This window comes from Mirounga leonina, unplaced genomic scaffold, assembly GCF_011800145.1.
Source record: "Mirounga leonina isolate KUSES-001 unplaced genomic scaffold, KU_Mleo_1.0 Mir_173, whole genome shotgun sequence".
NCBI classification, from domain to species: domain Eukaryota; kingdom Metazoa; phylum Chordata; class Mammalia; order Carnivora; family Phocidae; genus Mirounga; species Mirounga leonina.
The window spans coordinates 45,259,454-45,272,987 of record NW_023270447.1 but is presented as its reverse complement, the minus strand read 5'-3'; the positions used below and the strand labels follow the sequence as shown (position 1 = coordinate 45,272,987).

The 13,534-nt window shown below is 45.1% G+C and overlaps 1 long non-coding RNA gene across 1 annotated transcript in view; it reads right to left on the bottom strand.

Moving 5' to 3' along the window:
* Nucleotides 1–13,534, bottom strand: part of LOC118019346 — a 144,824-nt gene that overhangs the window by 60,300 nt on the left and 70,990 nt on the right. The window contains exon 6 of the long non-coding RNA XR_004681661.1: nt 6,042–6,191. This is a non-coding gene — a long non-coding RNA (uncharacterized LOC118019346). The remainder of the gene's footprint in view (nt 1–6,041; nt 6,192–13,534) is intronic.

Genomic DNA, 13,534 nt, shown 5'->3' with positions numbered 1-13,534 from the left:
ATTTAGTACCTATCACTTGTCCATCATTCTGCTAAGAATAATATAAAAACAAGATAGGCACACCATCCCCACCCTCAGAGACTTTATAATCCAGTTTGGTTTCTCGTCTTTTTAGATATTTTGACAGTTTGGGGACAAAGGGGTAAATTCAGTTTGATTCAACAAACCTATATTGATCTCTTGTTCTGAGTAAAGCAATATAAAGACAACTTATTCATTCGACAAACATTAATAAAAGGACATGTGTGATAAACTATGTATACATTTTGGGAGATACTTAAGTTGACTTAGATCTGGATAGCTGCCTCAACGGGCCCCCAGGGTGGGAGGGATGATAAGATGTGTATATAGATATAACTAAAGCCAATGCTAGAAAATGATAAACAGCACTGAAAAAGAGAAGTTCAGATAAAGAACTTTAACAGGAAGGATGAGGGGATGATTAACTCTGGGAGATGGACAAAATCTATTCTTGGCCTCAATTTCCCAATTCATTCATTCATTTACTCAACAAATAGAACTTGAATTCTTGCCACATTCCAAACATTGTTCGGCTCTAGGATGAAAATCAGACTAGAAAGGAGAGATCTGCCAATTCACCGGGATAAACACCTTAATCCAGGAAGGGAGAAGATGCAGTGGGAAAACCGAGGAGGGAACTTCCAAGTCGGCTTGTGGTGAGAGACAGTTAGCAAAGGAAGGTTTTAGCTAGTAGGTGAGCTGTCGCTGGGTGTGAAAGAGAAGTGAACATCTCAGGAGAAAGAAGAGGGAGGGCCAATATGCTCCAGGCAGAGTCATTACAAGCAGGAGATGCAGAGGAGTTCAGGGTGTGTGTGGGAGGCAGGGAGGAGGCTGAGGGAGGAGGCCGAGGGAGGAGGCCAAGGGAGTCGCTGCTTCTGTTCCCCATGAAACGGGAAGGGAGGTTAACAGATGAGGGGTGGAGGTAGAGTGGTCTAGGGAGACTGAAATGGCAGGTTACGTACTGGAAACCTGCTTCGAGAATGTAAGAAGATATTATTAAAGAACAAGCCAAAGGCAGCCCTGAAGTAGAAACCATAAACGTGGCATAAATTCCACATAGTAATGCAAAAATACTCCAACAGCACTTAGTTGTCTGGGCATAAGAGCAGTGGGAACACCTCACTGGACAGACACCCCGTGTGCATATGCAAGGGAACAGGGCTGTTGGGAAGACCTCAAATGATCAACCACAGGGTTCAGCCAGGTGGGCTGAAAGAATATGGTCAAGTCACTGGAGTAGGAATGGTAGATGGCTTCCATCTCAGTTGTTAGCTCCAATTGATAGAATCCTGTGCAGAGAAGGATTCCAAAGTTACCTCTGTGCTCAATAGGAAAGAGTGCATGATCGGTCAGGAACATTCCCCATGGGCCCCCATGCCAGGTGTTCACCATCTCTGGACTAGAGGCCAGATGAGGCCAGGAGAGAAAAGAAGTCAGAGAGCTGGGAGGAGGGGAGGTCAGAGAGGGAGATGTGGGGACCTGAGGTTGCCAAGGTGGAATTTTCCCTGGAGCTTTCGGGGCCTAGACCTTGGCCATGGGAAGGTTTGGCTGAATAGAGGATAAGACATGGTCTAGTGTTCAAAGACCTGAACACTGCTGCTTTTGTCTCACCAGAAAAGAGAAGTGTCTTCAGGGAAAAAAATAAAAATAAAAGACACTGTGCCTTAAGAGAAGGATGGATAACTGAAAGAGAAATTGGCCCTTACAGTGGAAATGGAGGAAAGCATGGGGAAGCCTGATTCCTGCATTATCATCAGCCTCCACTTTGAATAAGCCAAAGAAAGTGGGGGCATGCCGCATGTGTGGGCCTCCTCCACACTCAGGGCTCACCCTGACCCATCCGCACCCCGCGGGGAAATCAGCCACTGACCACCTCCTGCAGCAGGGCAGGCAGGGAGTGAGCCAACCACCTCTCCTCCAATGACCTGATGCCATGGCTTTTTTTTTTTTACTCATGGTGAGAACACTTAATATGAGATCTATGCTCTTAACAAATGTTTAAGTGTAAAATACAGTATTATTGACTATGGGTACGATGTCATACAGATTTCTAGAAGTTTCCCACTTCATTAACTGAAACTTAATGCCCTCTGATTAGTAAGCCTCTTTTCACCCTGCTTCCCCCAGGCCCTGGCAAAGGCACTCTTTGACCCCATATATTTGGCTCTTTTAGATACCTCATGTAAGTGGGAGCATGCAGTATTTATCTTTCTGTGACTGGCTTTTTTTCACTTAGCTTAATGTCTGTCCTCAAGGTTCCTCCATGTTATCACATACTGCAGAACGTCCTTCTTTTTTAAGGCTGAATACTATCCCATGGCATGTATATACCCTGTTTGCTTTATCCACCTCATCCATCGACAGACACTGGTTGTTTTCACATCTTGGCTCTTGCGAATAATGCTGTGGTAAGCACAGGAGTGTAAATATCTCTTCGAGATCCTGATTGCGATTTTTCTGGATAAATACCCAGAAATAGAATTACTGAATCATATGATAGTTCTGTTTTTAACTTTTTGAGGCACCTCCATACCGTTTTCCATAGCAACTGCACCACTTCGCATTCCCACCGCCCGTGCACGAGGGTTCCAACTTCCTCACTTCCCCGCCTGAATCTCTTTCTGGGCGCTGGAGGGACAGTGTCTCAGGAGGGTCTCAGGGAAAGACCATCCCCTCCTCTCAGACTCAGTGCCACCATGGAGGGCTGAGCCCACAGTTCTCCATGCTTCCCTGTCTGCCAGCTTGCCTCATGGGTAAATGTAGAGAAGGAATCAGGATGAATTCGTGGCCCTAAAGAGCATGTCTAAAAGGGTTTGTCAAAAAAAGGGTTAATGGCTGCTTCTCTGCGGGGAAACCCTAAAGAAATGAGTGTTCTGGAGTGTAGAACATTCGCTTTTACGGTAGGTGGTGTTATTGTTACATGTTCATACAGACAGTGCTAATTAACAATCCTAAAGGCCACATCATTAAATTATTTCTCAGCTTAAAACCCTGCAATGTTTAACGCACCCCAGCAATTCAATTATATCTAAAACACTAGCTTGAATGCCAGGCATTCTTCTGGGGCTGACAAAGTGCAGGTTGCTCTTAAGGGTAGGTGAGGCTTGAGAAAGAAAGAAAAGCATCTGACGGGCTGCTTCCCTGGCCCTCACCCTGTCACATATTCTACATAGGGAAGCAACAATAATCTTCAAAGAAAATTGAAAGTGGACCTAATCTTTGCCAGAGAGACAAAATGTAGACTACCCATTTTTCCGTATGCGCAGATATGAAGAATCCGATCATATTTTCCTGAAGAGCTCACCTGAAGATCAAATCATTGCCCTCACATCTGTGTAAGGTCCATTGGGGATGGAATGGGATTTTCTTCTGGGTCCTGCCACCCATCCTTTGTCATTCCTAACCACTGCAAATTGCATTTGGGTTTGAACTTGGGACAATGTCATGGCTTTGGGCTGGGTTTTGCTTGGATGTATATATATCACAGTCAGCAGAGAGCACTTTGAAGAGCACACAAAGCCTCTTTGTCTCCCGCCCAGTGAAATATCTTCAGTACAGAGTGCAGCGAGAAAGGGCTTCAATCTAGCTTAAACACACACACACACACACACAGGCGCACGCGCGCGTGCGTGCACACACACGCTCTTCCCCTTCCCTACCACCCCAGCCCGATCTTCTCTGTAGTGAGACAGTTCTCTGCATAGGCGCAGAGCCTGGTTCAACCGGCCAAGTGGCCTCAGTCCTCTGGACAAGATTTGGCAGGCAATACCATGACAGAACCTCCCGCTTGGAAAATGCTGGTGCCGAGAACGCATCTGGGAGCGGCACATATGTGATTCCACTGGTTTTCACACAAAGAGGCAGACTGTGCCAGTGACCAGCTGGGCACTCAGCTGCAGCCATGGAAGCAGGAGTGAGGGAGCAAACCAGCGATTCTCTTTGCATGGTCTCCCCAAATACCCTGTCTCTGCGTGAACCGTTTCCTCATTACTCGCCTTCCTAACACTATGCCAACAGGAGCCTTCGAGAAGGCTTCACTAAACTCTACAAAACCAGGAGACATGTATCTCCTTAGTCATACCACCAACCATGGTGTCTTACACAGAGCATACTTTCAATAAAAGTTTGTTGAATGGAGGGATGGAGGGATGGATGGATGGATGGATGGGTAGGTGGGTGGGTGGGTGGATGGATGGATAGATGGAATGGATGGACGGATGACGGATGGATGGATGCATGGGTAGAAGAATAAAGCAAGCCAAGATGCTATTACCCCTCTCTAAAAGAACTGAATCCTCTCACTGACAGCCTCAATCTTGACTCTTGATCTCCAGAGAGGTAGTACAGGCTGGGGTTAGCCAGGCCAGAAATGCCCTTGTAGTGCTGCCAATCCTCATTCTCTCCCCCATGGCAGACATTGCTAACAGGCCACTGTGTTCTTGCCAACAGATTCAAGACCTTTCCTCTCAATTCTCCTCACTAGTGGTCCAGACAGGTACTACTTAGCCTCAGACAGGATGCAACCAAATTTCTGTCCCAGGGTTAGAATATTGGCTTTGGGGTCTGAGACCATTGTTAGATCCTGATTCAATCATTTTCTTACTGTGAGACCTGGAGAAAGCTACTGAAAGTAAGATATCACAAAACTAAGCATTTAGGGTTTATTTGGTTTTTTATCTGTATAAAGGAAGATAAAGAACTGAATTCATAAGTTTCCTGTGGAGATTAACAGGGAAATTTAGTTAGGACCTGACATAGTAGGTGCTCAATAATCATTAGTTGCTTTTATCCAGAGACTGTTTATGGATTATCAAGTCCCTCATTCCTATGGAAGGTTTTCTCCATCATTGTTAAGTTTATTGCTCAGTTGCTCTCTCCCCGTGGATAACAGAGAAAAGGCAGTACATGAATTCAGACTGCCTTGGTGCCAGAGAAGCAGGACTAGCATGGACTGGGGAACAACAGTGTCTAATTCAGCTAGCCTAGAACAGTTCCGATGGGCATTGTGTGGAGACACAACAGTAGAGTGAACAGATCTAGAAGTAAGGAGGCCTGGGTTCTAGTCAAAGCCCTGTCCCCAACTAACTGGAATCCCATGGAGAGGTCACCTCATTTTTTCCAAGATACAGCCGTTGGATTGCCTAAATGCTAAACCTCCAATTCTGTGATTCTATCAAGTTGACATCTTCTCACATTTCCAAGGAATCTGGGCTTGACCATTCCCACTGAAAAGAAACTCTGAGAACTGGTTAACACTTATCTGTGCTATGCGTCTGGAAATTAGTCCATGTCATGGCCCCCTCATAATGCTGATGATAACATAACACTCAAATCATACTAGCCACGGGTCCAGGATGTGTTCCAAGCCACACACACACACACACACACCTACACACACACCATTTAACTTCCACAACTCTCTAGCTATGAGGTAGGTAAGATCACAATCTTCATTTCACAGATAAAATACCGAAGCACAAAAAATAAAAAAGTAGCTTGTCCAAGGTCAGACAGTTCTGAGTGCTGGGGTAAGTATTTGAATCCAAACAGTAAGGGTCAGCTGTGCTGAGGCAGAGTGATAGTTGTCCTTGTCAGTTGGCAGGTCTCTTCTCTCCGGGGAGCCTCCCTGGTGGAGAGGCAGGCTGGTGTAGTGACCCAGGAGGAGGTCTCTGGCCCGGCCTGCCTGGGCTCGAGGCCCAGCTCTATTTAACGACTTTTGTGCCTCCATCTCCCCGAGCATAAAACGAAGCTAATAAGCATAGTCCCTCACAGAGTTAGTATACGAATTAAATAAGTTACTCTAAGAAGAGGTTGTCACGTGAAGTCTGGCACCCAGCCAGGGCCACAGAGGTGTGCGCCCTCACTGGGCACAGGAGCCCAGCCCACACGCCCCCGCACTCCTTGTGCCTCACACACACTATGTGCTCGCGTGTCCACCCAGGTGATTTACCTGAGCAGCTCAAGAACATGCGCTGGGGGCCAGACAGACCGGGTTCAGTCCCAGCTCCACCACAGCTCACCTCTGTGACCTGGAGCACTTCAGGTCACTTCTTTTGGAGTCTGCGTTTTCTCTGTTTATAAAATGGGACTCAGACACGCTGCCCCGTGAATCCCACAGAATGCTTGAGCTACTTCAAGTCGACGAGATGTGTGTGTACACGGTGCATAAACTGTTAGATAAAAGAAAAGAGCATAATTAGTTTAGGCTTGATGAAACCACCTCCTGAGGGCCTCTGAAGGCCTCTGCTGGAGGCTCATTCTCACCTTAGGGCAAAAGCAGAAGGGACGGTTGCCTCCAAAGGAGCCCTGTTTGGAGAAATCTTGCTAAGCCAGACAACGTTATCATAAAAGCATGCTGCAGAGGGGCCTTTGATCTTATCAAACTGGAGGAACCACTCCTTTGTGTCCAATATGGCGCAAGTCATGGGTTCGCTGCTCTAGATGGCTGTGTTCCAAAATATTCAAGGCGTTCTGCTAGCAATGACACGCAGTTTGATGGAAGTCAGGCAGAACATGATGTTACAGACAAGACAATATGATGAAGGAGGCATTTATTTTAGTTGCTCTTTCCCTTTAGCGTTGGACACATCTGAGTTTCAGCGCCAGGCTATGTGACCTCTCTAATCGCTGCCGTCTCGCGTAGGCCAGTTGTGAGGGTGAGAGACCTCACACAGACTCTGGCATGTAAGAGACGCTCCATGAACTGAGGAGTCGTTGTTGTTACCATTTGCCCCTTTCAAGACTCCCAGGTTAGTTGTTTCAGCCTGAACCCAGGGACGCAAGAGCCCTCAGATTCTGCCTTCCTGTTCCTTCAGCCTGCTCTGGGCAGCACTCCATGGTCTAAACCTTTCCTGGCTTCTGCCAACAAACCCTCCTTTGTCCCCCTCCCATCAGATAGGCTAGTTCCTGCTGAGAGATGTGCCTCCTAAATGTGTTCCCCATCCAGGTAACTCTTGTTAAAATCTCAGTACAGCCCTTAAAGGCAGCATCCACACCACATTCAACCAGTCAAAACAAATCACAAGGCCGGTCCAGATTCAAGGAGTGAGGAAACAGACTCTGCGTCTTGATGGGAGTTGCTTAAAGTTACTGTGTCACTTTTTAATTCTACCATAGGTAATAAATATAAAAGACCTGGTCCTCAAACCAAGTGGACCTATCATATTTTTGGTTCAGAAATTCTTGCGGTGGCTTTTTTTTTTTAAGATTGTATTTATGTATTTATTTGAGAGAGAGAGAAAGCACAAGCAGGGAGAGGGGCAGAGGGAGAAGCAGGCTCTTGCTGAGCAGGGAGCCCAATGCAGGACCCAATCCCAGGATCCTGGGATCATGACCTGAGCCGAAGGCAGATGCTTAACTGACTGAGCCACCCAGGTGCCCCTGAAGTGGCCTTTTAGAAATATTTAAAGAAATATTTGTTGAGACTTTGCTCTTCAGCACTCTGCCAAATACTGGAAAGGAAGGAAGGATTTAAAATATGTTTATGGCGGGGCGCCATCGGGCTCCCCGCTCAGCGGGAAGCCTGCTTCTCCTTCTCCCACCCCCCTTGCTTGTGTTCCCTCTCTCACTGTCTCTCTGTGTCAAATAAATAAATAAAATCTCTTTTTTTAAAGATTTTATTTATTTATTCTTCAGAGACAGAGAGAGAGAGAGAAAGAGAAGCAGAGGGAGAGGCAGGCTCCCAAGGAGCAGGGAGCCCGATGCGGGACTCAATCCCAGGACCCTGGGATCATGACCTGAGCCGAAGGCAGACGCTTAACCATCTGAGCCACCCAGGCGCCCATAAATAAAATCTTTTAAAAAAATAAATAAAATAAAATGTTTATGGCAATGTCTCTGCCCTCCAGGTGCTCATAATCTAATTGGGAGAAAAAACATACACACACCAAGATGAATAATAAGGCCAGAGTAGAGGAGCTGTGACAAGGCCAGACATGATTAGTTGCTAAATATAATGTACAGACATTAAGTTCTGAGACAGAAAAGAGGGTGTGTCCGGAGTCATCAGGGAAGTCTTATCAGAGGAGAGAGGATTTAAGATGGGTCTTGAAAGATGGTTGGTTGGCACAAAGCACCAACCTGACATGACTCCCTGACATCCTCTTTCTATCCAGTCTCCCTTTCTAGAGGTCCTTCTTTCAGAAGGGTCTCCCTATAGTCACAGCTTGCATGATTAGGCTCTGCTTCCAATGCTGTAGGGGAAAAGAAGTAAAATCCTAATCCTCAGAAGCTCTTTCCTGGTGATAGACAGAAGGGTATAGTGGAAAGATACTGGATATTTTTAGCCCCCAAAGCTGGCAATGTATATTTGTTTTTCCTCTCAAAGACTTCATTCCTTTATCTTTATCTCTCATAGGGTTTGTTTTTATAGCAGTACATGGAACATCACAGAGGATTTGAATGTAACCCTGCTGGCACATAGTAGACAATAAATAAAATTTATTCTTTCTCGTTCATGCTTCTCCACTGCCTCTGCCATCCACATCTAACTTATTTATTAAATGTCCCATGGAATACTTAGCAAATATCGCAGCACGAGGCCTCTGCTGTGGTACTTGTACAGTAAAGTCCACTCCAAGAGGTCCCAGTATAGATGGGACACAAGAAAAGTGCCCAGTAAATATTTGTTCTTCCTGCTTGCATTTCCTGAAACTCATCATGCTCACTCCTGTCTCTGAGCAACTCACCCACATTGCTCCATCTGCCAGCCCCATACCCCATCCACCAACCGAACTAACTAGCTCATTACCATTCATCTTTGGCAACTACTCCTCCAGGAAGACTTCCCTGCCCCTACTTCCCACCCATCCCCACTCTGGTTTAGGTAGCTCTCCTACTGCTCCTATAGTAGTACATGGAACAGCATAGGATTTCAGAAAATGGTTATGGAAGGATGGAAGATGGATGGATAGATGGAAGGAAGGAAGGGAGGGAGGGAGGAAGGAAGGAAGGAAGGAAGAAGGAAGGAAGAGTGGATGGATATATGGATGGATGGATATATGGATGAATGGATATATGGATGGTTAGTTGAGGTATCCCAATCAGAAATCAATCTGCTGGGGTGCCTGGGCAGCTCAGCCAGTTACGCATCTGATTCTTGATCTCAGCTCAGGTTTTGATCTCAAGTTTGTGAGTTTGAGCCCCATGTTGAGCTCCACACGGGGCATGGAGCCTACTTAAAAAAAAAATACCAATCTGCCAAATCTCCTTTTACACCTTTGGGCCAGTATAAATTGTCTCTTCTAAGGCATACATTTCTCAAATCAGAGAGGGAGGCTAAACTTTCTATGAATAGGTGGGAGTAAATGATTAAGTCTCAGTCTCAGAATAAGAGACCTGCCGTGGAAAATTCCTGCACAGCACGTTGCACACTTAATACTCACAGGAAACAGCAGGTAAGCAACATAATTAGAAGGAGATGCATAAACACGAGGAACAAATGCCATCCCCCTCTGGAAGTTTCCAGGGGCAAACTTAAGACAAGGTCCATGGAGATAAGATTCTTTACCAACTGTCAGACTCAGTAAGCACAAGACCCCAAACTTGAAATGTTTGGGAAGGAAACATTTCTGTCCATGGAGACCGAAGTTAGTGGCTCTGAGATCCCTAGCATAAATCATTTTCATCCTGCCAAAGGCTTCAGTAAGCAAGGGGACCAGGAGAGCCCCTGGTCTCAGCTTCCTAATGCCTACTTTCTCTCTCACTCTGCACAAAACCCCCACCACCCCCTGCCCCACCTCCTTACACAATGTGTCCCATTTTGAGATCACAGAAAAATAAACATTGCTTATTTCATTTGAAACACCATGACATTTTTCTTTAAAAAAACTCATACGACAAAAATAAAACACAATAATTGATTCAAATGTTAAAGCCATGAAGAACATACTATCTGAATTTAATAAAAGAAAATGTATACCATGAGTGCATGAAATGTTAAAGGAAAGTGTCACACAAAAGAGAACTTAATTGATCTCCTCTCTCGTATTTCCTCCCTTGGTTCTTTCCTGCTTGATATCCACACAACAAACATTTATTGACTGTCGTGTTCCAAGCAGTGTGCTAGGCCCCTTGATGTAAGTTGAATGTGGCACAATTGTTTCCCACAATCTAAGGGGGACAGTGAATACACAGTTACTGTACAGTATAAGATGAGAGAGATACATCCAGAGCACAGCAGGGGCACAGAGAAGAAACACCCAAAGCAGTCTGATGGGTCACAGAAGGCTCCCCCAGGGAAACATCTGGAGGGTGAAGGTGATCTCAAGGATAAGAAGGGGTAGGTTTGCCAGGCAAAAAGGATGCAGGTTACACGCAGCAAGAATAGCAGACACGGAATCAGAGCAATGAATCAGCATTCAAAGAACTATGGGCCCCTCATCATGACTACAGGAATGGGGTAGGCAAAGTGAAAGAGAGACACGGGAGTCAAATTATGAAATATCTTTTTTTTTTTTAGATGTACTTATTTGAGAAAGAGAGAGCAGGGGTGGGGGAGATTCAGAGGGAGGAGAGAGAGAATCTCAAGCAGACTCCCCACTGAGCATGGAGTCTGATGCGGGGCTCGACCCAGGTGCCCCCAAATTATAAAATATCTCACATGCAAAACTGAATTGTACTTTATCTTAAGAGCTATGAGAGCTACTGGAGGGCTGTAAGCAAGCAATACTGTGATGTGATTTGCATTGGGAAAAACGATCCATCATCAGGTGGAGGATGGACAGTAAGGGGTTGAATCTGGAGGCAGAAAGACCACCTAGAAAAGTATTGGCGTAAGCTTGGTGAGAAAGGATGAGGGCCTAGTAGACCAAAGCAACGGCCATAGGAAAAAATGGTTGAGAGTCTTTGAATTTTGGATGGAATCATGTATTTTTGTTTTTTGGTTTTTTGGGGTTTTGTTTTTTTAAAGATTTTATTTATTTATTTGACAGAGAGAGACACAGCAAGAGAGGGAACACAAGCAGGGGGAGTGGGAGAGGGAGAAGCAGGCTTCCCGCAGAGCAGGGAGCCCGATGCGGGGCTCAATCCCAGGACCCTGGGGTCATGACGTGAGCCGAAGGCAGACGCTTAACAACTGAGCCACCCAGGCGCGCCGGAATCATGTATTTTTGGATGAAATTTCCCAGCAAATCATGTATTGTATAATCAGCCTTACCTATAGTTTCCTTTGCATTCTTTTATATTTGCTTTCCATCAGTATCTGGCTTGGGGAACAATGTGTCTTTGCCATCTCTGTGATTAGAAGCCAGCCCTATGTTCTTGGCCTATTCCAATCACTTACTAGCTTATTCCTTCGGGTGAGTCACTTGTTGTCTCTGTGACTCAGCTTCCCTATTGATAAAACAAGATTGTAAAGCTTGTCTTCTAACCTTGCATAAAAATTAAATAAAATAATTTAATATAGTATTAAAAAATACATTGCAAAAATGCCATAAATCATCACACACTGTACTGCATTAGGAATATTTTGGATGCAAATGACAGAAAAGCCAACCTAAACGGGCTCAAGCTAGGAAAAGAACGTGAGCAGATCAGGCTTCAGACACAGCTTGACTCGGGGTGACGATGTCACGAGGGTCCGAATCTTAGGCTTCATCCCTCCTGCAAGGGCTCCATCCTCAGGTTCCCATTGTAGTCTCCTTCTAGACCACTAGCAACTTCAGACACACAGCATACCACCCAACCCTGTCTCTTCTGGTAGGTTCTTCAGAAGCCTGGAACTCTCTCATTGGACCAAACTGCATCATATGTCCATCCCTACGACTAGAAAATGGAACTGATATATTGACTTATCTCTACATCAAGTGCTGTACCCCTGGGTCACCCAAATGTACAGGATGAGAATGTGAGGGACAGTTCTCCTAAAGCAAAAGTGGGGTCTATCAGCAAAGTAAAGGGAAGATATGCGGCGTGCAAGCTCCAAGTGTCCCTTACACACACTTCATAGTCAGGCACCACTCAAAGCCTCTGGTTGCTAAGTAGCTGTGTAGAGATTAACTGACCTTGCTGTGGTTGCCATCATTCTGAGATGGAGCACTTGAGAGATGTGGCCCTTCCTTCCACTTATGTCATGATCGTAAAATGGTTATTTATGGCCAAGCTTTCAAGTAGTCCTCCAAATGCTCTCATAACACCTACAAGCTATTCAGGGATCACCAGGATTCCACAGGACCCATTTGAGAGGCACTTCCAGAGGTAACATGAGGCAGAGGGCAAGAGAGCGCTTCTAGCAACAAGAGAGGGCCTAATGGGCAGGAATCAGATTAAAGAATCTGACCATAATCAATAGTAATTGTATTTTAAGAGGCATCCTCTTCCTCGTTGGAAAGTACCTTCTAGCCCCTGGGAACTTACCCATTTCTATAAGCTTTAAATCATTTTATCAATTTTTTGCATGCAGCCACCTTGTGAGCAGACCCCAAGAGTGAGTTGCTGTTATGTATCCCATCAGAACGTGTCCAAGGGCAGGGAAACACACAAAACTAATAATTGCCTGGCCATCAAGAAAGGTGACCATCAACAACTTAGAAGGCAGCCGCCCTCATTTCTTTGTCCACAGGAGAGCAAAGAGGGGACGGAGATTTTCCTGCCCTGGAGGTGGCAACGTAGACAAACAGAATGCCTCCTTGAAGGCTAAGTCTCAGAATCAGTTTCCTTTAACTTTATTCCTGGATATGTGTGTTGTTCACTCCTCTATTAGAAAGCAAGCTCCTTGAAGACAGAGGCCATATCTTTTTCATCTCTAACACTTAACCACTATGCCTGACCCACGGAAGGTGTTTCACAAATGTGTACTGAATAAATGAATTCACTTTACTAGGCAATGGGCAAATATAAAGATCTAAAAGACAGCTGTGTGCTTAAAGGGCTCATAACCAGGTGGAGTAGAAAATGAGAACATAGCAGATTTGAAATAAGGTAAGGTGTTCTGTGTGTACCCTGCACATGCATGGCCCTTTTCTGTTCAAAGCACTAAACCACAACTATTTCCTTATCTGATTCTCCGGACACTCCAATGATGTTGACATGCAGATTCATTAACCTCATTTTACATCACGATCAGTTACTTGGGATGCAAGGGACAGGAATGCTCAACCGAAGTCGGAGAACTTATTAGTGACAGAGTTTGGACTGGCTCTGAATCCCAGGTCTGGGCTTTTCTTATGATGTCTTTGAGACTGAATGCAGGGATGTTCAATTCTCCATATCAAAGATGGTGGAAGCGACTTAATTGTTAAAGAGCCACCTTATATTATTAAAAGTGCTTTCATAGTTATACTATCTTTTAATTGTCACACTGAATTCGTGCAGTGATTTTACAGATAAAAGAACACAGACTGCATTTACGTGTCCTGAATCTAAATTGTAAAACTAGTCAGCAACTAAGTCAAAACGAGAATCTAAGACTCCTGAGTTACCTATCACTCCCCGTTTGCCCTTTTTCTGGCCTTGAAAAATCCAGAAATCATAGAATCCTTGGATGGTAGGAATAAAAGAAACCTTATGTAGTGTA